Raw genomic sequence first — 23,691 nt, forward strand, 5'->3', positions numbered from 1 at the left:
GATGTTAATTAGATAGTTACATATGTGGGTCTAGAGTTGAAGGAAGAGGTCCTAGAAGGAGACATAAACTTGAATATCATTAGCATGTTTCTAGTTCGTCCCTTCAGTGAGCTGAGTCACTGCTGTATCACCAGTGCCCTGAATATTGCCTGCCACCTAGTATGCACTCAGTGAGTATTTACTGAATGAGTGAATAGAGTCATTTAATTACTGGAGGTGACTGCAGATCTTTGCTTCAGTGGATCTTGAAGTGTAACTCCCTGAAGTTATTCCTTTTCTTTCCAAGGTCTCATGAGAGCCTTATTGTGGATCACACGGACTAAAAACAGGCTTTAAATGTGAAGGCTCCAATTGCTTATATCTTATAGAAAACAATGTGTGGTGACAAGAAAGAGAAACAAGTGGAAACCAAAAAATAGCTCACACTTTCAAAAAAGGAGACAAGATCCTCCGGGTGAGGTGGCTGAAATTCAGGGGTGTGATGTTCTTGGGTTATTATTGTACTGCTCTTAATTTAAGATTAAGCAGGAGCAGGAAAGAATCTTGAAAAAGGGAGACATTTATTTAAATCGATTTTATGCCAAGTGAAAGAGTGTCACCAGCTTGCTTGAAAAATCCCACATCTACAGCATCTTGCATAATGTGTTCCTGTTTATAAAAGGAGAGAAATCGGCAATAGCCTTACAGGAAAAGGGGAGGCTGGAATGACTTAAATCTCAGACTCCAGGTACTGACCATTTCCTCCCTGTGGTGTGACTGAATACATGTGAGTGTGAATTTTCTTTGCAATGATATTGGAGGGGGTGGGGAGTGAAAAAAAGAAAAAGCAGGTATCGCAATGGCAAGTGGTTTCCTGTGTGTGTGTGTGTGTGTGTGTGTGTGTGTGTGTGTGAGAGAGAGAGAGAGAGAGAGAGAGAGAGAGAGAAGGAGAGAGAGAGAGGAAGAAAGAGAGAGAGAAAGGAGCAACAGTGGGAAAAAAGGAATTGAAGCCCAGAAGGAAATATGAGGAAGAGGTATCAAGTTGGCCTCCATTTGTCTATGTGGGTACCAGGATTGACCATGTTGGGGATCGGATGGAGCAGTGGGATTTGGGAACAAACAAAACTTGGTTTGAACTCAAGCTTCATTACGTTCTAGCTGTGTAAACTTTAGCAAGTTATTTAACTTCTCTGAGCCCCTGTTTCCTCAGTTGTAAAATGATGATGGTGATGATGATGATGATGGTGATGATGGTAATGGGGATGGGGATGATGATGGTGATGATTATGTTGATGGTGATGATGATGATGATGATGTTGATGATGGTGGTGGTGGTGATGATAATGGTGATGATGGTGGTAGTAATAAAACCCAAGTGCTCTGCAGTTTCCTTCATGCTCCCGGACTTGGAAATATGTTGGTCTAAAAATTGATTAAAGGATCACTATACCTGATGAAAGACTTGAAAATTCTAAGTGTAGTGAGAATTTAGAACCTGTCATTTAAAGTTGCCAGTGCTATTGAGAAGATTATTTGCATGGGGCCCATGATGTTCCAGATGAGACAACTGGACAATAATCATCCTTATGAACTAGAGATTTCCAAGGTGCCTCAGAGGGAAACCAACCTTCTATTCTCGGCAATAGGCCACACACCCCCACCCCAGCTCAGCTCTGCACTGTCCCATACTTTGTTGGAATTCCATGATCAAAATTTTTGAGTCACTTGGATTATGTAGGTGCAGAAACTCTGCTGTCAGATGCCTCTGGGCTTCGCTCCCATAATATCTGCTCCACGATGTTTTCTACTGGAAAATCTGCTGTTCTCCCTGCTCCAGGTGCATAGTAGGCACACAATAAATATTTATTTGATACATGAGTGAGTCAGTGCTATTGTGGTTGCTCGGTTAGCTGAGGCTCTCTCTATTCTTCTTCTTGGCCTGGGCAAGAAGTGGGAATGTGAGTGACAGTGATGAGCCTTCGGCCTCTAGTAAGTACTCAGCAGCTCACGGTTTCTCTTTCCCCCACCTCCCTGCCTTCGCCGCCATTCTGGCCTCCTCTAGATCAAGGAACAGAGTCAGTTTTCCTTTGGAGCTCTCAGATGCATCAGGAGCAAAGGCCAAAGCTCCCTTGTTGTCTTGACCATTGATTATAGCCCACCCAACAGTGTCTCCTACCCTGGCAATGAACACCCACACCATGTATTCCCTCTTTCAGCTGCCCACACAGAAGCCTGTGGTCCTATTGAATTTCTCTTTTTCTATGGAAGCTCCTGCCCCACCCACTTCGTGTTTCCTTCAGTCTTTAGAGCTTGCTTCTGTCTTGGGCAGCAGGGTAGAGAGTAGCATTGACTTTTCTTTTCCCCCAAAAGGCAATTGAAAATTGTCCCCTACCTGGTGACTCTGTAACCCCCCAGAAATAGAGTTCTGAACTGCTTTCAGGAGCTAGAACATGTAGGCCATGTCCTCTCTCCCATTTCCACTTTACAGATGGGAAACCTGAGGCCCAGAGCAAAGAAATCACAGACAAAAGTACCCTTGGACAAGTGGTTGAACAACCTCATTTCTTTCTCTTCCAGTTCTGCATAGATGCAAGAGAAGGTAATTTTGCCAGACATCTGGGGCCTTCTTGCATTACAGATGCCTGGGTGTAGCAGTTGGCTGTTCAAGCTGGGAGCTGGGGACCATTAACTGCTTCATACGTCAACCCCAGATGATACACGTGTTGGCAGGCACTTTGGCATCTAAAACTCACGTAAGCAGGGAGAGGCGTGAGTTTTCAAGTCTGTCCCCAGGACAGAAACCTGCAAACGAAGACATGTCCATCCATCAATACCCCCAAGTGTTCAGGTTTGTTTTAATAAGTATTTCATAGTCAGGTTCCTTTCTGGGCCCAGCACAAATTTAGGACAATGGAAGGATTTACTTGAACTTAGGATCTTAGTGTTTCAGAGCTGAAGGGACAGCAGGAATCTAAACTCCTTACTAGGCAAAGGAGGGAGTTGAGTCTAGAAAAGGAAATGACTTGTTTAAGGTCCTACAGTCAGTTAACACTAGAGAAAGGACCAGAGCCCAAGTCAGGCCTGCAGCAATATGTTTGTCTGAGGGTAGAGATCAAGAGAGACCATGGTCACAGCAGCATTGTTTACAATTGCCAAGGTATGGAAGCAACCTAAGTGTCCATCAACAGATGAGTGGATAAAGAAGATGCGGTACATATATACAATGGAATATTAGCCACGAAAAGGAATGAAATTTTGCCATTTGCAACAACGTGGATGGACTTGGAGGGTATTATGCTTAATGAAATAAGTCGGATGGAAAAAGACAAATATTGTATGATGTCACTTATATGTGGAATCTAAAAAATAAACCAGTGAATATAACAAAAAAGAAACAGACTCACAGATATAGAGAACAAACTCATGGTTACCAGTGGGGAGAGGGAAAGGGGAAGGGGCAAGATAAGGGTAGGGGATTAAAAGGTACAAATTACTAGGCATAAAATAAATAAGCCACAAGGATATATTGTACTGCACAGGGAATATAGCCAATACTTTATAATAACTGCAAATGGAGTATAAGCTTTAAAAATTGTGAATCACTATGTTGTGCTCCTGAAACTTATATAATGTTGGACATCAACTATACCTCAGTTAAAAAAATTTTAAAAAGAGAGAGAACAGGAAATGAGGCCTGGGCCCCCTTCATTGTCATGCTTAGAAGCCCTCTGAAACAGCACAGTTAGTTTTCTCAGGCAGGTAAGAGCCTGGTTGGGCTCCCCAACAACTTCCTCTGAAAAATTCTCTGGGGTTTCCCTTGCCAGTGACCAAAGCCCAGGCCCAGTGAGAGCGGCTCCTGGTTTGCCTTTGGGCCCTGCTCTCCTGCAGTGCGCAGAATCTGACAGTGGCCTCTCTCCTGATCTGGGGTGAAGCAGATGGTGCTGGAATGGAGCCCAGCGGGCACATGGTCAGCTCCAAGAGAGAGGAAATGGCCTTGTGGGGTCTGCCCTGCTCCGGGCAGAGTCCTGGGCCCTGGGGATAGGGCTAAAGAGGTCACGACCATGTCAGGAGCTCCTGACCTTGGCCCTGGAGGGCTGAAGGGGCTCGGTTCCACTCCTGTCCCTAGGATGAGTGATGAATGCAACCCACCTGTGGTTGCTTAAATGTCCGTGGGTTAAATGCAGCCACTTTGAGTTTTTTTTAAAGCAAAGCATAAAAATTAAGCTTTAAGGAAAGGGAAGCTCTGGGAAAGCAATGTAAAAGTGGCAGCTTCAAAATTAAAGTGGTAGAAGATAAGCCCACCTGAGGCGATGAAGAGGTTGATGAGAAAGGGTAGGAGCAGTATGGAAACAGGTGGGATGCTGAGCTGAGCTCTCCTCTCACTCCCCATGATGGGTGACTTTGTCTTCTTTTGGTGGTGCCAGCCCACCTCTGGCAGAGAAGCTGTGCTGGGCCCCTGTCCTTACATCACGGGGTTGGTGGCCTCCTGTTTCCACAGTGGCCCAGTGTGTGGGATCTGGGGGCACCAGGTAGAGCTCTCACAGGCCAGGTTATTCCCATCAAGTTTCTCAGGTTCATCTGTGTCACTGCCAGGTTGATATCCTGGGATTTTTAGCCCATTTCCTCTAGACAAGTAAGGTCCCTTCTGACTGGCTCGACCTTCTAGTCATTCCTGGATTCTTGAGCTTCTTTGAGAAGGTAGAGAGCAAAGAGCTCCAGCGTCAGTCTGCCTGGGTTCCCGACCTGGCCTTGCTTCCTACTCACGTGAGATCTTGAGCAAGTCATTTCACAATCTGTACCTCAGGTTCCCAGTCAGTAAAATCAGAATGATGATAGTCTTACTTTGTAGCGTTATGGGGAAGGAGATATGAGTTAACTTGCATTAAGGGCCTAGAACAGTACCTGTCTCCTAGTGAGAGCTCACTGATGGCAGATAGTATTAAATGCCACATCCTCAATCCAATGACTGGCTGAGGTCCATTTACAGCAGCTGCTGCTCCAGACTGAGCCTGTCACCTCCAGATGCCCTGTAGCCTGCTCAGGTCTCTGGTCTGCCCCCTCTGGTCTCACCTTGGAAACACGAGGGAATGCTTAGGGCTTGCCCATCTGGGAATCAGAGGGAAAAGTCACCCCGAGGTTATAAGGATCACCACCAGCGTTTGCTCAACATTTGTGGAATTCCAACAACAGTATCCTCACAACAACCCTCAAATAAGCAGCTTGTAAATCTGTTTTATTCCCATTTTACAGATAAAGAAATAGAGACAGCAGAGAAGTTTAATTTTACAGCAAACTTAGCTTTGTACTGAGGACACATATGTGCATTATATGTGGTTCCTCTTGGAGCTTGTAGTCTGATCATGTGGCAATAATGACGATTATGATGCATATATGATTTCGTTTAATTCTCCCAATGCCTATGAAATGGGGGTTTATTGTCTCCATTTTATCATCGAGTAAACTGAGGCTCAGAGAAGTTAAATAACTTGCCCAAAGGTTAGCACTTACTAAGGGGCAGAGTGGATTCAAATGCAGGGCTGCTTAATCTCTAGAACATGTTCTTTGCCCTGTGCCCTGTGTTCCCTCCTCACCAAGTCCATGAAGGCTGGTTAGGCGCAGCCCCGGGCCTCAACCCATGACCTTGACTCCGTCCTCTCCCATTTCTGCTGCTATGACCCACAGTCTCCTAGAGGGAGTTTGCAAATATCTGGCTACTACCTGAGGGGCTTAAACAAGGAACTGGATCCAAATGGATTCCCAGCCTCTGAGCCATTTTCCTACATTCACGTGTCCACCTGACCTACCTGTATCCTCAGGGCCAGTACTTACCTGAAGCTGGAGATATTTTAACTGTGAAAACGTCCTTGATGGTAATGGTCCCCAACTCAGTACTCCATGGCTTATAACTCAGTTTCTTCTATAACTTTGAGACCAGTTTCCTGTGTTCCCCAAGGATGAGTTGAGAGAAATCTGCTTATGTCCCTCTGCACAGTCTGGCTTCATTTATTCTAGACTCTTTTCCAAGTATTTATTGAGCCACTGCTACATTCTAGGCCTTGTCTCTTAAGCTTTTCTCTTATTGGAAGGGTATCTGTTTTCTGTCTCCAAAACCTTCCATCCCCTGGAAGCAGGGGTCTCTGAGGTTTGCCTGTCTTGCTGCCCCAGGTGTATCATGTGCCCATGCAAACAAACCTCAGGCCCTTGCCACTCAAAGTATGTGCCCTGGACCAGTAGCACCAGCATCACTTTGGAACTTGTTAGAAACGTAGAATTTCAGGCTCCACCCCAGACCTGCTGAATCAGAACCTACATTTTAACAAGATCCCCGGGTAATTTACACAATAAAAGTAGGGAACAGACCACAACATCTTCATATCATTTTTTCCTAGCTTGAGAACTCACATGGTCACATATTCTTGGCCCTGCACCTCTGGTTCATTAGGGAAGTAGGACCATGACTTGGGTGGGGACCAAGTTTCCTCCGTTGCCAGGACCTATAAGGGCTGCAGTGTTTGGGCTCTGCTGTTGGGGAGCTCATTAATTAATAATTAGACTATAAGGTGAGAAGATGATGTCACAGAGATATATACTGAGTGAATGTTTGTGGGAGCATAGACTATAAGCAGTGGTTATTGCTGCATGAGGAGAGAAGACGGAGAGCCAAAAACACTACTGGACAGCATAAAGGGACATTGCTTAACTGAGCCTTGAAGGATGGGTAGGAGTTTTCCAGGTGAGTGCTGGGGAGGAGAAGGGTATTCCTAATAGAGGAAATAGTTTGAGAGGCACCTAGACCTGAAAGTCCTCGATTGATTTGGGAACAACAGGCAGTCTGATGAGGTGGTACGGTGGTGTTGGCTGGGGGGTAAAGGGGGGAGAGGGCAATGGTGGGAAGTGGCATGGACACCCACTGGAGCCTCTTGTTTTTTTTTTTTTAATTTTTATTTTTATTGGAGTACAGTTGGTTTACAATGTTGTGTTAGTTCCTTTTGGGTGTTTAAAGGTTATCATCATGTGTGCCAAGGAGGAAAAAAACTCAGGAACCGCTAACATACTCAGAAGAGCTGATTGTTATCTTGGCTCCTTGAAAGGGTCCTTTGAGTGGTGAGATAATTACTGTCTTGTGCTTCCTCTACAAGGCTTGGCCGTGTGTGAATTGAGTGGATCAGAAGTCTGATATAGCTTCCATCACAGACATCCATCCAGTTAGAGAAACAACACCTGTGGAAATTCTGATTGATGTCTCGGAGATGCTTTAAGGTACACAAAGACCCAAGAGAGTGTGGAAAATATTTAGTAAATATAAAGAAGTCCTAGACCATAGCTGCCCAGAACAAACAGAGCAGAAAGTTCTGTTTTCCGTATTTGGAGTAGAGGAGAGCTGCAAGGGGACCAGGGAAGCAGTGTTGCCACTACTTCTCAGGCAGTTGCCTTGGTAATGTGGGTCCATCCATAACTGTTTCATGAGTTACTAATTAGGGGATTTCCTCACTTTCCTATTCTCACCACCATTTGGATATATTATAACCACATTACAGATAATCCTGAAAATTGGGAAAAGAAAAGGAAAATCCACCTATAATCTCACCATCTATGTAAGCATTTTGAATTATGTTCTTTATTTAGAAATAACCATATTAAGTACTGTCGGCTCTTTGGGTCTGCTGGTACTGCGTCCATGGATTCAACCATGGATCGAAAACACTTGGAAAAAAAATTCCAGAAAGTTCCAAAAAGCAAAACTTGAGTTTGTTGCACACCGGTAACTATTTACACAGCATTTACATCAAGTTTACAACTATTTGCATAGCATTTACATTGTATTAGGCATTAAAAGTAATCTAGAGACAATTTCAAGTATACAGGAAGATGTGTGTAAGTTATATGCAAATACTACGCACTTTATATCAGCATCCTTGGATTTTGGTATCCATGGGGGTCCTGGAACCAATCCCCTGCAGATACTGAGTAACAACTGTATGTGGTTTTGCAGCCAGTGGCAGATACTGGCAAGCTCTTTATCAAACCTGCTTCCTACTCTTTCTAGGCACACAGACTCCATCTCCCAGCCTCTTTTGCAAGTAGGTATGGCCCTGTGACAGATCTGCTGATGTGATGAGAATGGGTGTGATGGGTATCACTTCCAGGCCTGGCCGGTGAACCTCCATTTGCCTCCTCCAGGCTCTTTTCCCATCCACTGGCTGGCCCTGTTTGGTGCTGTCTCATGTGCGAGAAGCAAGCTCTGTCTACGTTAAACTACTGACATTTTAGAGTTTGTTACAGTGGTTAGTCCACCTTCATCAATACAGAGCCTGAAATTTTAATTAGCAATTTCTCATTAGCTTATGGGAACACATTGCGGAGGATCAAGAAGAGTGCTTCTCGATAACATAAATATTAAAAAGGTACCTCTGGGCTGACTGTTGGGTTGCCTGTTTCCTAGGAGCTTATTTTCTTTTTCTTAAAATGTATTGGGACTTCCCTGGTTGCGCAGTGGTTAAGACTCCACACTCCCAATGCAGGGGATCCTGGTTGGATCCCTGTTTCAGGGAACTAGATCCCACATACATGCCACAGCTAAGCGTTTGCATGACACAACTAAGGAGCCCACCAGCCACAACTAAGACCTGGCACAACCCAATAAATAAATAAATAAATATTTAAAAACCATTGTATCCCTATTTGTTAACATTTATTTTAATATTTAAATTTATTTTTAATAGTTAAAATAGTTATACTGCACAATATTTAAAGAGTCCAATAATTCTAGATAGTTAGAATTACCACATGATCCAGCAATCCCACTCCTGGACATATATCCAGACAAAACTATAATTCAAAAAGATACATGCACCCCTATGTTCATAGCAGCAGTATTCACAATAGCCAAGACATGGAAACAACCTAAATGTCCATTGACAGATGAATGGATAAAGAAGATGTGGTATATATATACAATGGAATACTACTCAGCCATAAAAAATAATGAAATAATGCCATTTGCAGCAACATGGATGCAACTAGAGATTATCATACTAAGTGAAGTAAGTCAGAAAGAGAAACACAAATACCATATGATGTCACATATATGGAATCTAAAATATGACACAAATGAACCTATCTATGAAACAAACAGAATCACGGACATGGAGAACAGACTGGTGGTTGCCAAGGGGGAAGGGTTTGGGGAAGGAGTGGAGTGGGAGAGGGGGGTTAGCAGATGTAAGCTTTTATATATAGAACGGATAAGCAACTAGGAGCTTCTTTGATGCAGAAAAGTGTGGCAGGTTAAACAGCCAGTGTTTCCTCTGATGACTATTCCAGGAGCATATGCACTCTGAAAAGACTGAAGTTCAAAATTTTCCATTTCTTTCCACATTGTTTCTGAATTCTACAGAACGATGGGGATATCTTGTAGCATCCCATATAATTAAAAAATAATAATTTTTTATCCTGAAAACCTGGGAAGTTCTTGCCACATAAATTACATAAATAATTAAGAGTGTTGGATCTATTTGTATTATGCAGTATGATCTAGCATCTTATGCGCTGAGAACAGTGCTGGGCAAGTGAGGAAATCTTCCAGGACATAAGTTCTACCTTTGGTGGCATGTGCCTGACCACCACATAACATAGCATATATGCCTTTGATGAGGCTGACTTGTCCAGGTAAGTTGGTTATGTGTATCCTAGTTTGTAGATTTGACCATCCACTGAAACTTCAAAGTAACTAACAGGTGAATTTGGTCTTTTGGTCCCTGTTGCTGTAGTGTAGATACCCAAAGGGCTTGGTGTGGGACGTGGCCAGACTTTCACTGGCCATTTATTTATTAGACTCCACATGTAAGAGAGAGCATACAGTATTTTCCTTTCTTCGTCTGACTTACTTCACTTAGCATAATGTTCTCAAGGCCCATCCATTTTGTTGCAAATGGCAAGATTTCATTCTTTTTTATGGCTGAATAATATTCCATTGTATATGTGTACCACATCTCCTTTATCCATTCATCTCTTGATGGACACTTAGGTTGTTTCATATCTTGACTATTGTAAATAGTGCTGCAATGAACATGGGGGTGCATATATCTTTTTGAGTTAGCGTTTTCATTTTCTTCAAATAAATACCTAGAAGTAGAACTGCTGGATCATATGGTAGTACTATTTTTAATTTTTTTGAGGAACCTCCAGCATGTTTTCCATAGTGGCTGCACCAATTTACATTCCCACCAACAGTGCACAAGGGTTCCCTTTTCTCCACATCCTCACCAACACTTGTTATTTCTTGTCTTTTTGATAATAGCTATTCTAACAGGTATGAGGAGATATCTCATTGTGGTTTGGGTTTGCATTTCCCTGATAATTAGTAACATTGGGAATCTTTTCATGTGCCTATTTGGTCATGTGTATGTCTTCTTTAGAAAAATGTATATTCAGATCTTCTGCCCATTTAAAAATTAGATTGTTTGGTTTTTTTGATAATGAGTTGTATGAGTTCTTTGTATATTTTGGATATTAGTCCCTTGTCAGATATATGATTGGCAAATATTTTCTCCCATTTGGTAGATTGCCTTTTCATTTTGTTGATAGTTTCCTATGCTGTACAGAAGCTTTTTATTTTGATGTAGTCCCACTTTTTTTTGCTTTTGTTGCCTTTGTTTTTGGTGTCAGATTAAAAAAATCATTGCCAAGACCTATGTCAAGGATCTCATCCCCTATATTTTCTTCTAGGAATTTTATGGTTTCAGGTCTTACATTCAAATCTTTAATCCATTTTGAGTTAATTTTTGTGTCTGGTATAAGACAGTGTCCAAGTTTCATTCTTTTGCATGTGGCTGTCCAGTTTTCCCACCATCATTTATTGAAGAGACCATCCTTTCCCCAGTGTATATTGTCAGCTCCTTTGTTGTACATTAATTGGCCGTATATGCGTGGGTTTATTTTGGGGCTCTCTATTCTGTTCCATTGATCTATGTGTCTGTTTTTATGACAATACCATACTGTTTTGGTTACTGTAGATTTGTAGTATAGTTTGAAATAAGGGAGGTGGTGCCTCCAGCTTTGTTCTTCTCTCTCAAGATTACTTTGGCTATTCGAGTTGTTGTTGTTGTTGTTGTTTTGTGGTTCCATACAAATTTTAGGATTATTTGTTCTATTTCTTTGAAAAATGCCATTGGAATTTTGATAAGGATTGCATTGAAGCTGCAGATTGGTTTGGGTAGTAATAGACATTTTAATATTGATTTTTCCAATCCATGAGCACAGCATATCTTTCCATATATTTATGTTTTCTTCAGTTTCTTTCATTAACGTCTTGTGGTTTTCAGTATACAAGTCTTTCACCTCCTTGGTTAAATTTATTCCTGGGTACTTACTCTTTTTGATGCAATTGTAAATAGGATTGTTTTCATTTACAAATGATGCTATCATTTTAAAACAGATTTTATTTTTAGAGCAGTTTTAGGTTGACAGCAAAATTGAGAGGAAGATACAGCGATTTCCCATCCCTCGGCCCCTAAAACATGCATAGCTTCCTTCATTATCAGTATCCCCACCAGAGTGGTACGTTTGTTACCATTGATAAACCTACACTGACACATCATAATCACCCAAAGTATGTAGTTTACCTTAGGGTTCACTCTTTTTTTTTTTTTTTAAATTAATTAATTTATTTGTTTTTGTCTGTGTTGGGTCTTTGTTTCTGTGCGAGGGCTTTCTCCAGTTGTGGCAAGCGGGGGCCCCTCTTCATCGCGGTGCGCGGGCCTCTCACTATCGCGGCTTCTCCCGTTGCGGAGCACAGGCTCCAGATGCGCAGGCTCAGTAATTGTGGCTCACGGCCACAATGCTCCGCGGCATGTGGGATCCTCCCAGACCAGGGCTCGAACCCGTGTCCCCTGCATCGGCAGGCAGATTCTCAACCACTGCGCCACCAGGGAAGCCCAGGGTTCACTCTTGGTGTTGCACATTCTATGTCCCATTGCATTTTAAAACCAAGCAGCTCTGTCTGATACTTGTAGGTTGTATAACCTTGGGCAATTAGTTTAACTTCTCAGAGCCTCAGTTTCCTCATCTGTAAAATGGTTATAGTAAGATCTATTTTCAGGGGTTATTGAGGGGCATTTATTGAGGAGATGATGGTTGTCTAGTGCTTCGTAGGGTATGTGGCACTCAATAGGTGTTTTCCCTCTGGACTGAAAAACTCCCTGAGAGCTGGGACTGTATCATCTTGTCTACCTCCATAGCTCTGGCTTTTAAGAGTCCCTGGCACACTGGGTGCTCAATGGTTAGTTATTTAACAAACTTGGAGTACCTTTAACAAACCTGTGTATTTCAAAGGAGAAATGCTGTAACCCTGGATTGGAGAATTGAGAAGTGTGGTGGAGGAACATAGAGAGGGTCTAACACCTTGGCCTTGGGGTGTTGGAGGGATAATCGAACAGCTCACAAACAGGGCTAGAGAACAGGAATTTGCAAGAGAAGGCGGGGGTGCTTCCCCTTTCTAATGTGTGTGCTTGGGATTGCTCTATATTTGGATGATGACTCTCTCCTCTGAGGGTTAATCCTCTTTGTCTGAGTCATCCAGCCAGCGGATTAACTGCTTTAAACTCCAAGCCTCACTGTCCCTGACAATGTGAGTTTTGTGTTGCCAAGAACCAGGGCTTCCAAGGGTCAATTTTTATTGACCCAGCACACAAGGCTCCTTTGTGTTTATTTAATCCCAGCCCCTTAATACTATGGAGGGAGAGACTGAGGCCCCAACAGGGGAGGTAACTTATTATTTCCCATGGCAGATTTATGATCAGAGACCCTATTTCCAGCTTGGAATTCTCTCCTCTGCTCTGTGCTAGTGTTTAATAAGTATTCAGAAGAAGGAGCTTAGCTGAAAGAACAAAAACGATGGAATGCAGTGCTGGAGTACTGATGTTAATTCCATGTTGTGTTCTGGGGAAATCTGCAGTCTGTTTGTGGAAAGTCCAGCCTGCTCCCTTGCAAATAGATGGGCTATTTGGAAACCCTCCCAAGGGGCTGAGTTCCCCACCATTTTCTGGCTTTGGGTGCCCGGATCAAGATTCCCATTCAGGGATGAAGGAAATCTGCCTGGCCCAGGTGGGGTCACCTCCCTGTCCTGGAGGCCACCCTATGAGTTCCACATGGAGTGAGGAATGGGGAGTTCTTCAAAGGGAAATTGAGGACTTGTTACCAAAAAGAAGGGGACGTGGTTGCTGGGCAGGGAACCCCAGGTGTCTGCCACAAACACTGAGCTGACTTTTGCTGAAATAAAGATGATAAAGTATTAGCTTTGTTGGTGAGTGTCAAAGACTTTAAAGTCTGGCTGTGTCTTCAACGTTCCTTCTTTTCTAAGGGGTTCCGATTTTCTTAACCCTGTCCTTGCTTGCCCTATTCTTGCTTTTTAAGAATTAAAATATGCAAAACTCAAAGGTGGATTCCCCTCCACCCCCGAAATCCCTTTTACATCTATCTATTCAACAAATATTGATTGACTGCCCACCGTGCTAGGCATTGGGGTTAGTGGTAGGCAAGGAAGATGCAATCCTTGTCCTCTGAATCGCTGACTTGCCTGTAACTTGAAGACCTGTTGCTGCCCATCAGGGGTACTAACTTTGGTTAAAGAAGGGAGTGCATCATTGAATTATATTGATGAGTTATTCTGCCAAAGGACGTGACTTTGCATTCTCCCTGTGCACAGAACATCATGGAAGTTGAAGAGAAAAAAAATCCATCTTGGGACCAAACATCCTGCTACTCTGTTCCCCTGAAACAGAGAGAGTGGGTGGCTTTCACCTGTGCTACTTCTGTTTGCAGGCTGTGAATGAGAAGTGGCACCCCAGGCTGCTTTGTTGCTGTGTGGCAGTGTTTGAACACTGGACAGCATATTGCTTTGCTATTATCAGGTTATTTGTATAATCCCAGCAGCTGGCAATTGTGTAATCATTTTTAAAAGAAAAAAGCCGGAGATATCTGCTTAGAGAGAATCAAATAACAGGCAGAGAATGAGATGTGCTGTGCAATCCCGTGCAGAACATTGGATGGCTGCTCTTCACAAAGGTAGGATTGTTCCTTGCTTAGAATTCCCCGTGGGACTTCCCCTCCTCAAAGTTCAGGGACAGGTAATGCATTCTGGAAGGGAAGCCTGTCTCATTCTCTCTGTATGCACTGACAAAGCTAGAAAAGTTGCTTCAGCTTTTGGGATCTGGTCAGTCTTGTGCTGAGGGCCTTGTGGCTCTGAGTCCAAGATCAGCCCCGGAGGACAGACCTTGAAGAGCACAGAGCTACACCTTTCTCTCCTTCTGTTTTATGTTCCATGGTGGTCAGATGACTGGATTGAAGCTTATCTCCTTCACTTACTAATTGTGCTTGAACGCTCTGTGCCTCAATTTCCTTATCTATAGAATAAAGATAATATTAATAGTGCTCTATCTCATACAGTTGTGAAAAGGAAGACACTAAATGAGGTACTACAGTGCTTAGCATAATGTTGGGCAGATAGCAAGAATATTAGTCAGCTATTACTGTGTGAGAATAATAAAGCTGCGTAACAAATATCCCCAAATATCTCAGTGGCTCACACAGCAAACATTATTTATCTCACTCGTGAGTTTGCCAGTCAGCTGGAGGGGCTCTCCTTCACATTGCAGCTCAGGTGCAGGTCTGCGCCGTGTGACTCTCATCCAGCTATGTATATGCTACTAGCAGCTGCTAGGGACATGTCCTTCTCATGGCAAATGATAGGAGGACATGAGAGATGCCAAACTGTAAAAGCACATTGAAAGCCTCTGTGCATATCCTGTTGCTAACATTTCATTGGCCAAAGCGAACCACATGGCCAAACCCCACATCAGTGAGGTGGGGAAGTACATGCCTCTCACAGTGGAAAACACTGCAACATTACATGGCTAAGAATGTGGATTATAATTATATTATGTGGGGGAGGAGAACTGGGACTAATAATTTGAGGTATCAAAGCAAGTTAACTACGTAACAGGATGTTTAGTGGGAATTTTCTGTTGTCCCAGAATAGGCATTTAGAGTGCAAATCTGAAAATAAGAAGTCTTAGGTACTCTGCCTTTTAAACTGAGCCACAAATAACTGGGGTCCCTGTCCCATTCTCATGACTTTCCAAGAGGTATCAAAACTGGTCATGGAACCCTCAACTCTAAGCCCCCAGGTCTATATAATTATAGAGATGGAAAGGAAGGCATAATCTTTGGAATCTTGGCCTGTAGGAAGTACTTGCTTGAGGTGAAAGACTTTTTGCTCCCCGTGAAGTCAAGTGAAGGGACCCTGAGAGACTCCCTTGTGGAGACTGGGGATGCTTGCAAGGAGGGGATGTGGGGCATTTTGTACCAGCAGACATTCCACTCCCCTGTGGTACTGATGGAGTGGATTGGACTTGGAGGGCTTGACATGTCCTCTGGAGTTTGAGGCAATGAAGATATACAGCCTGGTGCCTACTTTGAGTCTAGAAATTTTGGCAGGCAGGAGGCTTAATGGAGTAGCCCATGCTAGCAGGGAAACATGCATGGCAGTAAAGTGCCAAGGGAAGAAAAGAACCTTTTTCTAGCCCATTCATTGAGGGCTTTGGAAGGTACAGAAGGCTCCACGGGAGGAAGCATAAAGCTTAGGGGAGGGGCAGGGACACACTGGCTGATCCGCTTGGGGCTCCCAGTGTTTACTCCTAATCCCCAGCTTCTGTCTGGCCAGCAGCAGATGGAATCCTCTGTGGGCTGCTCAGCCAAGATGCTCCATGTTTTTAGGATAAGGTGGGGTCCAAAATAAAATGCTGGTACAGAGCATATCTTTGCAAGGAGCAAAGGGTTGGCATTTCTAGGGGAGGAAGAGTTTCCCGATGGTAAGAGCTATCTTTTTCATCATAAATATTTTCTTAATCTCAGGGAGAGATTCAATGGCTAAAGTGGATGTGGAAAGAAGGTAAGATGTACCTAAGGTAGTCAGTCATTTGAGATGTGAGTACAAAGCTATGGTGAGCAATTCATTTGTTCTCATGTTTAAGTCTGGGCTGTTTGGTGAGCTGCCTGAATTTAACAAATGACAAATCCCACTTCTGGCTCTGGTTGTTATGAACATATTCAGTAATACACATAATGTGACTTATTCCAAAATTTGTGTTAGCAAGGAAATTTGAAATTACCCAAATCTATTGGTGAAATTAGTGACTATTCAAGTTTGTCATCAGGTGGTTGGTTTCCTCATGCTTACTAATTTTTTTTCTGATTTGAAAAGTAGTACTTGTTATTGAATAAGATTTGGAAAATAATAAAACTTATAAATGATAAAGCTCTTTATTCATGCTGCCAACTTACCTTCCAGAAAGTCTGTGCTAATTTACCCTACAACTAGCAATGTGTGAACGCCCCTCAATGTATCCTTGCTTGCAGTATTATTATTAAAAAGATCAAACATTGTCAATCTGTTAGCTGAGAAAATATTTTACTTTTTGTGTATTTGATTGCTAATGTGATTGAGCACTTTTGCTTATTGACTAATTGTATTTCCTCTTCTAAGCATCGTCTTTCCATGTCCTTTGTCCATTTAAAATTGAGAGTTAGTGTTTTCCATATTTGTCAGTAAAAGCTCTGTGTATATGGAGGTTATTAAATCAGTGACTCTCATAATTACTGTAATCATTTCCCCAATCTGTTTGCCTTTAATTTTGCACTTATATGGTCTTCTTACCATGTAGCAACCTAATTTTCATATATTGCCAATATTTTCAGTTAAAATTTCTTTCATGCTGAGAAGTCCTTCCTTATCCGAAAAGTATTCATCTGTAAACTTTGACTGTTTTTATTATTTTAATTTTACATGTAATCTATTAATCATTTTCACTTTATTATGACATATGGTGTGAGGTAGGGATCTATCTCTATTTTAGTCTGTTTTAACTGTTGTAAATCAGTTCCTTCAGTATCACTTAATGAGGCTTGTGGGATCTTAGTTTCTCGACCAGGGATTGAACCTGCACCCTCGGCAGTGAAAGCATGGAGTTCTAATCACTGGACCACCAGAGAATTCCCTCATTTCTTTGTCTTTCACATCTCTCGTATTCTCTCATAATTTTTACCTTTTAATTTCTAAAACTTTCTTTTCTGAAGGTGGACTCAACAGCTGGGCAAACCAGACAGATCACCCACTAGCTAGAAGGGGAGAGAGTTGGCTTAAAAATGAAAACAGCTGAGATCAGAGCATCAGCTCTCTTGAAACACGCCAGGCCTCATCGCAATCAGGGGATTTGTTCCTCTCTGCCCCTCCCTCTCCTTCTCCACCCACCTCAAGAAAGCATCTATTTATATTAATATCTTTAAAAGTAATGCTTGTCCAGGAGTCTGACTACAAAAGACTGTATTCCCAATATGTGCTAAACAGCCCCATTTGCTTAAACCCCCATTATGTCAGGTACCATAAATATATTTCATAGATATAAGACCAGTGGTGTTGTGGATGCAGGTAAGATGAGCACAGAGCCTGATTCAGAGTAGGTGTTCATCAAAGATGCCCTCCCTCCCCTCTATCAGGGCTTAAGTCATGCTGCTCACAAGTGGGGTCGCCAGACATCCTCCCTGAGGACTCAGTTGAGAAAGCAGGGGTGCCTGAGGTTGATTTCCCCATCTGAATCATCTTTAACTGCTCAGCTTTCTTTTGATGGGTTGGTTCTGCTCCATCCTTATGCCTTGTGAGCCATTTGGGCACCAGTCCCCTGCTTGCTCTCTGCTGGCACACTTGCTGCAGAGCTGGCACCCCCAGTTCTGGCTCGCTGTCCATCCTTTCTGCTGCTTCCAGTTGCTTGTTTTGTCTCTCTGAGTGATTTAACAGAACTGGACGTCCCAGTTAAGACACTTTGTATCTGGGCTCATCTTCCCCAACCTTTCATCTCTTCTCAGTCCTGTACTTTCCAAGACACCTATTTAAATAAGAGCCTGAGCAAGAGATGGTGTGGGTGGGCCATCAAACCATAGAGCCCGCATTTGTTTATCCAGGAATAACCTAGAAAGCCAAGACCCATGCGGTAACACTCATGGGCGTCTGTGCACATTGTGCTATTTCTGAGACACAAATGGGGGGATTTGCCTGTGTTGAGTACCAGTTATTTGCCTACCGTTTCCAAAGACTAGACCTCGTTTGCACTTTATCAAAAATTCCTGCAAGGTAGGAAGTATTATTTCCACTTTACAGAGAAGCTGAGTCATTCATCCAATGTCTCATGATTGATGTGTGGTAGAGTTGTGACCCAGGCCTTTGGACTCCTCGTCCAGTATTCTTTTCTCTATATTGGGCATGTCTTCACTGGCAGTCTCCAGAGATGAGCAGGGAGAGATGAATTGGGAACAGGCTGGATTCGCTAGATAAGCCATCTCCAGGCGAGACCCTCCTGAGCTCTGAGCACACATGGTCTGTGTCCCCTGCCTATTCCTAGGTTACTCCTTTACCTGGAAGTCACCCAGGACCGTGCGGAGGACTGTTGCATAGGGAAAATGGGGTGCATTGTGTTGCTCTGGATATCACCCCCATCACAAGCTTTGCCAGTTCAGAGAGGATGCTTTAAACCCCACAGGAAATAGTTTGTCCCTGTATCCCTGTTATGCCTCTCCTCATGAGGCATCCTCCTGGGTTAACATCAGGGTGGGCAAACTGTGTTTGGTACTGGTTTGCTATTCTTTTCTCACCACATCCATTAAACTATCAAAATGTTATTAAGATTTAAATGAAATCTCCCAGCCTTGGGGCCCATCTGTTCTCACTATTTATTCCCTCAGGGGAGTCACGAATCTGTCATTTGCAATTTTACAGTTCTCCATATCCGAGGTGCCAGCGGTGTTTCCTCTGCAAGGTTACGATGCATGACTCTCCTCTCCGTGCAGGGCTCTTGCGGGCAGGGGGCAGGGGGGTTGTCTGTGCAACTAATGACACCTCCTTCCTCAGGAAGTGAGAAGCCCTCTCCTGAGTGCCAGGCACAGCAGCCAAGCCTTGCTGGGAAAATATACATCCTTGCCTCACAAAACAGAGATTTCCAGGCCCATATAGGGATCAGGGACTTCTTTTAAGTCATACTACAGCAGCTTCCTGCTGTCCAGAGATATGGAAGTTATTCGTTCTTAAAAGGGGAGTGTTTCAGTTTGCCAGAGCTGCTATAACAAAATAACACAGACTGGGTGACATAAACAACAGCAAATTTTCTGCCAGTTCTGGAGGCTGGAAGTCTAGATCAAGGTGCCATCAGTTTCATTTCCTCTGAGGGCTCTCTCCCTGGTTTGCAGACGGCTGCCCTGTTGATGCCTCCCCACACGGTTCTCCTCTTCTTATAAGGACACCGATCAGATTGGGTCAGGGTCCACCCTGAGGGCCTCATTTTAACTTAATCACCTCTTTAAAGGCCCTGTCTCCAAATACAGTCAACATTCTGAGGCTCTGGAGGTTCAACATATGAATTCTGCGGCAACACAATTCAACCTACAACAGAGAATTAATAAGTGAGAATACAAACACTGTTGAGTTTCCATTCTGTGCCAGGCACTGTACTCGCAGCTTCACATACATTTTCTCATTTATTGAAAAGGATCATCCAACAGCGATTCCAGCTGATCTTTGTATAATTACCACTGAGCAGTCAGCACAAGGGGTGAGGCTTCCCTTGAGAACTTGAAAATTAAACACCAGGGGATAAAGAGCAGAGTGACAAAATGAAGTCACATTGAAGAGAGAAAAGACCCCCAAACCCACCGTACTTGAACGTAACTGGATTGAATCTATTAACAATAATGATAATAATAGTGATAATACTTGAAATTTAAACACCAGGGGATAAAGAGCAGAGTGACAAAATGAAGCCACATTGAAGAGAGAAAAGACCCCCAAACCCACTGTACTTGAACGTAACTGGATTGAATCTATTAACAATAATGATAATAATAGTGATAATAATTGAAATTTGTTGAGTGCTTGCTGTGTTTTTTTTTTTTTTTTTGCGGTACATGGGCCTCTCACTGTTGTGGCCCCTCCCGTCGCGGAGCACAGGCTCCGGACGCGCAGGCTCAGCGGCCATGGCTCACGGACACAGCCGCTCCACGGCATGTGGAATCTTCCCGGACCGGGGCACGAACCCGTGTCCCCTGCATCGGCAAGCGGACTCTCAATCACTGCGCCACCAGGGAAGCCCCCATTGCTGTGTTTTAAGTGCTTTAAATGCATTACTTATTTAATAGTCACAATTCTAAAGAAAGAACACATCTAACACTCTTAAGAGGTGTTGGACAGCGAAGTAGGCCCAGAAAAAGGAGCTTCTCAGAAGGCAATGTTGTCAGTACCTTCCAAATACTGTCCAAGAAAGAGGACGTTCTAGCCAACAGACCCAGTTATTGGCATGGCTGTACCTACTGTGGGCATGCGTGCAGCTGGTCTGCCTAATGTGGGATAGGAGGTGCTGGTCTGCCTAATGTGGGATAGGAGGTGCTGGCCGTGCCAAGATGAGGACTTACAGGTAGATTTCTCCTTGCAGATAAGTCAAGCACTCTGCTTGCTATCTGGAACCCTTGGGGAATGGGAGAGAGACTTGTGTTGCAGGACTGATGAAACCTGATTTAGGGTGCCAGCCAGACCTGGGGCTGGGCTATTATGTTTGTTTCCTGTTGCTGCTGTAACAAATTGCCACATAGTTAGTGGCTGAAAATAACACAATGTATTATCTTACAGTTCTGGAGGCAGGAGTTTGAAGTGGGGCTCCCTGGGCTAAAATCAAGGTGCTAGCAGGGCTGTGTTCCTTCTGGAGGCTCGAGGAGAGAACCTGGTCCTTTATCTTTTCCTGTTTCTAGAGGCCAGCTGCATTCCCAGGCTTGTGGCCTTTTCCCCATCTTCAAATCCATCAGCTTCCCATTTTCAGATTTCTCCTTGTGTTCTTCTTTTCTATGAGGACCCTTGTGATTACAATGGGTCGACTCAGTTAACCCAGTATAGCCTCCCCATGTCAAGATCCTTTCCTTAATCACACCTGCAAGCTCCTTTTGCCATGTCAAGTAGCATATCCCCAGGTTCCAGGGATTAGGACATGTTTGGGAGGCCATTCTTCTGCCTTCTACAGTTATCCTTACTGAGATAAGAACACCCTTTTGGGAAAACTCTTGGATGACAGTCAGCTTGTCCACTTCAGTGACACCCTTGATCTAGACTTCCATTCTCCAGAACTGGGAGAAAATTTGCTGTTGTTTATGTCGCCCAGTCTGTGTTATTTTGTTATAGCAGCTCTGGCAAACTGATACACTCCCCTTTTAAGAACGAATAACACTGGCTGTACACTCTTAATTTTTGAAGTTGGTCCTCCCTACCTGGTGAGGCAAGGAGGATGGTGTAATACCCCATGTGAAAGTTCAGGAAGGTCACAAAGACTGAGTAGTTTTCTGGGATTGGAACCTATTCTGGCCAGCAGCCTGGTCCTTGTCATTGCACCATGCTTCCTTTCCAATCCATGTAACAGACAGGGACACCAAGACTTATTTCCATTAAGATAAATAAATGGAGGACCAAAAGAGGGAATATAGTTTCCTAACCAGGTGGCGGAAAGGTAGAAATTAAAGCATACGGGTGTAGCTCTTCATGGGGTGTGCCAGGGATTGCTCTGTTTTAAAAGCTAACATTCCTTGGTTGCTGGGGTCTCTCTGCATTTAGTTTTATTGTAAAACTTAACAAATCAGGGTACAGACCACCTCAAGAAGAAAGAAGGAGAATCTCTTATTTTGTTAAAATTGTTCATGCTTGTATTCTTTCATCACACACTGAGTGCCTTTTCTTTGGTGGGTGTTGCGGGCAATATAGAGATATTTAAAATGTGGTTCTTGTTCTCAAGGAGTTTACAGTGGAGCAGTTCAATCTGGTCCTTTGTCCTATAGGCCACATAGCATGGGCTTTGGAATCGAAAGACTTGGACTCAACTGCTCAGCTTTGTCAAACACTAGCTGTGTGATGTTGGGAAAGTTGCTTAACCTCTCTGAGCCTGCCTCAGCTCCTCCTTCTCTACAATGGAACAATAACTGTACCCACCTTGGAGGGTCCTTGTAAGGACTGAATGAATGTCAAGCTTCCAGCTCTGAGTTGAGCACACGGCAGATGCTCGTGAGATGTCCTCTGCCCTTCCTTCCCCTGGGCGCTTAGCTTTATCATTAGAGAGAAAAAAAGAGTGTGGATGAGACGGGGTGGGGAGAATGGGAGGTGAATTTAAGCATTTGTGGGATGTTCTAATTAATGGGCAGAGGCCAGGCTGGAAAGAGATCAGCTGTGCCCTTTGTGCGGCAGATCCAGAGCAAGCTCATTTGGCTGCACCCTCTGAGGCTGCCAGGAAGGCGTTCTGTGCTCCAAACCGTCATGCTGGTGGCACTGTCCAGCAGCATCCTCTGGCAGAAAGGCTCAGTAGGTATTTAGAAAGCAGATTTTCCACCCTGTTCTGATTTTGGAAAAGAAAAGCTCTTTCTGTGGAACAAATAACCTTTTGAACAAGAAAGAAAAGAAATACTCCAGAGGTATAACAGGTACAGAATAGACCCAGGGACAGCCCAGAAGGGTGTTTGTGTGTCGGGAGCCGAGATGCCAGTGGGGAGGTGGGTAGGGTGGTTTGAAGGGAAGGAAGAGCGAGACATTTGCTCTAACAGTCCTGCCAGGCTCTGCATGATACCTTTGTAGGCAGAGTTCAGGTTTTAATCCCTGCATATTGGGGTGCAGAAATAGTCCCAGGGTGTCACCAGGATTTCTTTCTTTTTTTTTTTTTTGCGGTACGCGGGCCTCTCTCTGTTGTGGCCTCTTCTGTTGCGGAGCACAGGCTCTGCATGTGCAGGCTCAGCGGCTATGGCTCACGGGCCCAGCCGCTCTGCGGCATGTGGGATCTTCCCGGACCGGGGCACGAACCCGTGTCCCCTGTATCGGCAGATGGACTCTCAACCACTGCGCCACCAGGGAAGCCCACCAGGATTTCTTTTTATTGGTTGATTGACTGAAGTATAGTTGATTTACAATGTTGTGTTAATTTCTGCTGTACAAAAAAATGACTCAGTTATATATATATTATACATATATACATTCTTTTTTTATATTCTTTTCCATCGTGGTTTATCCCAGGATATTGAATATAGTTCCCCGTGCTATACAGTCCAGGATTTCTGTTAACTCTGCCAAGCCATGCAGATTCAGGAGTACTTCTTTGAGCTTTCCTTTTCTTTTTCTCATTAGACTCATTAAAGTGACTTGCATTTTATGGGCTGGGAGGAGACTTGAGTGGCGGGAGTGAAGAATGAGTGACATTTGGTGCTCTCTGCACAGAAAAACATCCTGCAGGCATTCGAGCACATTCCACAGACAGAAGGAGGTGAATGCACTTGCAATGCTCTTATCTTTCTTAGGTTTATCCCAAGGGCTCAAATCAAACCTGAGACTGTGGAGAAAGAAACTGCATCCCCACCCTCTGGGGACAAATTTTGTCACCAGCCCTGCTCTGTGTCTAGCAGAGCTTGCCGGCCCCCTCCTGGGAGCTGTTTTCACCCTCTCCCACCAGTGAGTCATCCTCAGAGCCTGGTTCTCAAGAAGGTGGGATGGGAGAGCAGGAAGAGGTGTCAGAATGCGAAAGCTGTTCTGTTCTTTCCTTGAAAATTAACTGAGCAGCTTGCAAGCAGTGAGTTTTCTGCACGGACCCAGAACAA

At 43.8% G+C, this 23,691-nt stretch overlaps 1 protein-coding gene across 3 annotated transcripts in view; it reads left to right on the forward strand.

The window, feature by feature from the left end:
- The window catches only part of SV2B (synaptic vesicle glycoprotein 2B), a 203,957-nt gene that overhangs the window by 5,980 nt on the left and 174,286 nt on the right, over positions 1–23,691 (forward strand). The window contains exon 2 of one of the 3 annotated variants that reach the window (XM_049707016.1): positions 7,119–7,239. The exons of the other annotated variants lie outside the window; for them this stretch is intronic. The gene's annotated coding sequence lies outside the window, so the exon portion shown is untranslated. The remainder of the gene's footprint in view (positions 1–7,118; positions 7,240–23,691) is intronic. 3 annotated transcript variants of the gene reach the window in all.

Source organism: Orcinus orca, chromosome 2 (genome assembly GCF_937001465.1).
Source record: "Orcinus orca chromosome 2, mOrcOrc1.1, whole genome shotgun sequence".
NCBI classification, from domain to species: Eukaryota; Metazoa; Chordata; class Mammalia; order Artiodactyla; family Delphinidae; genus Orcinus; species Orcinus orca.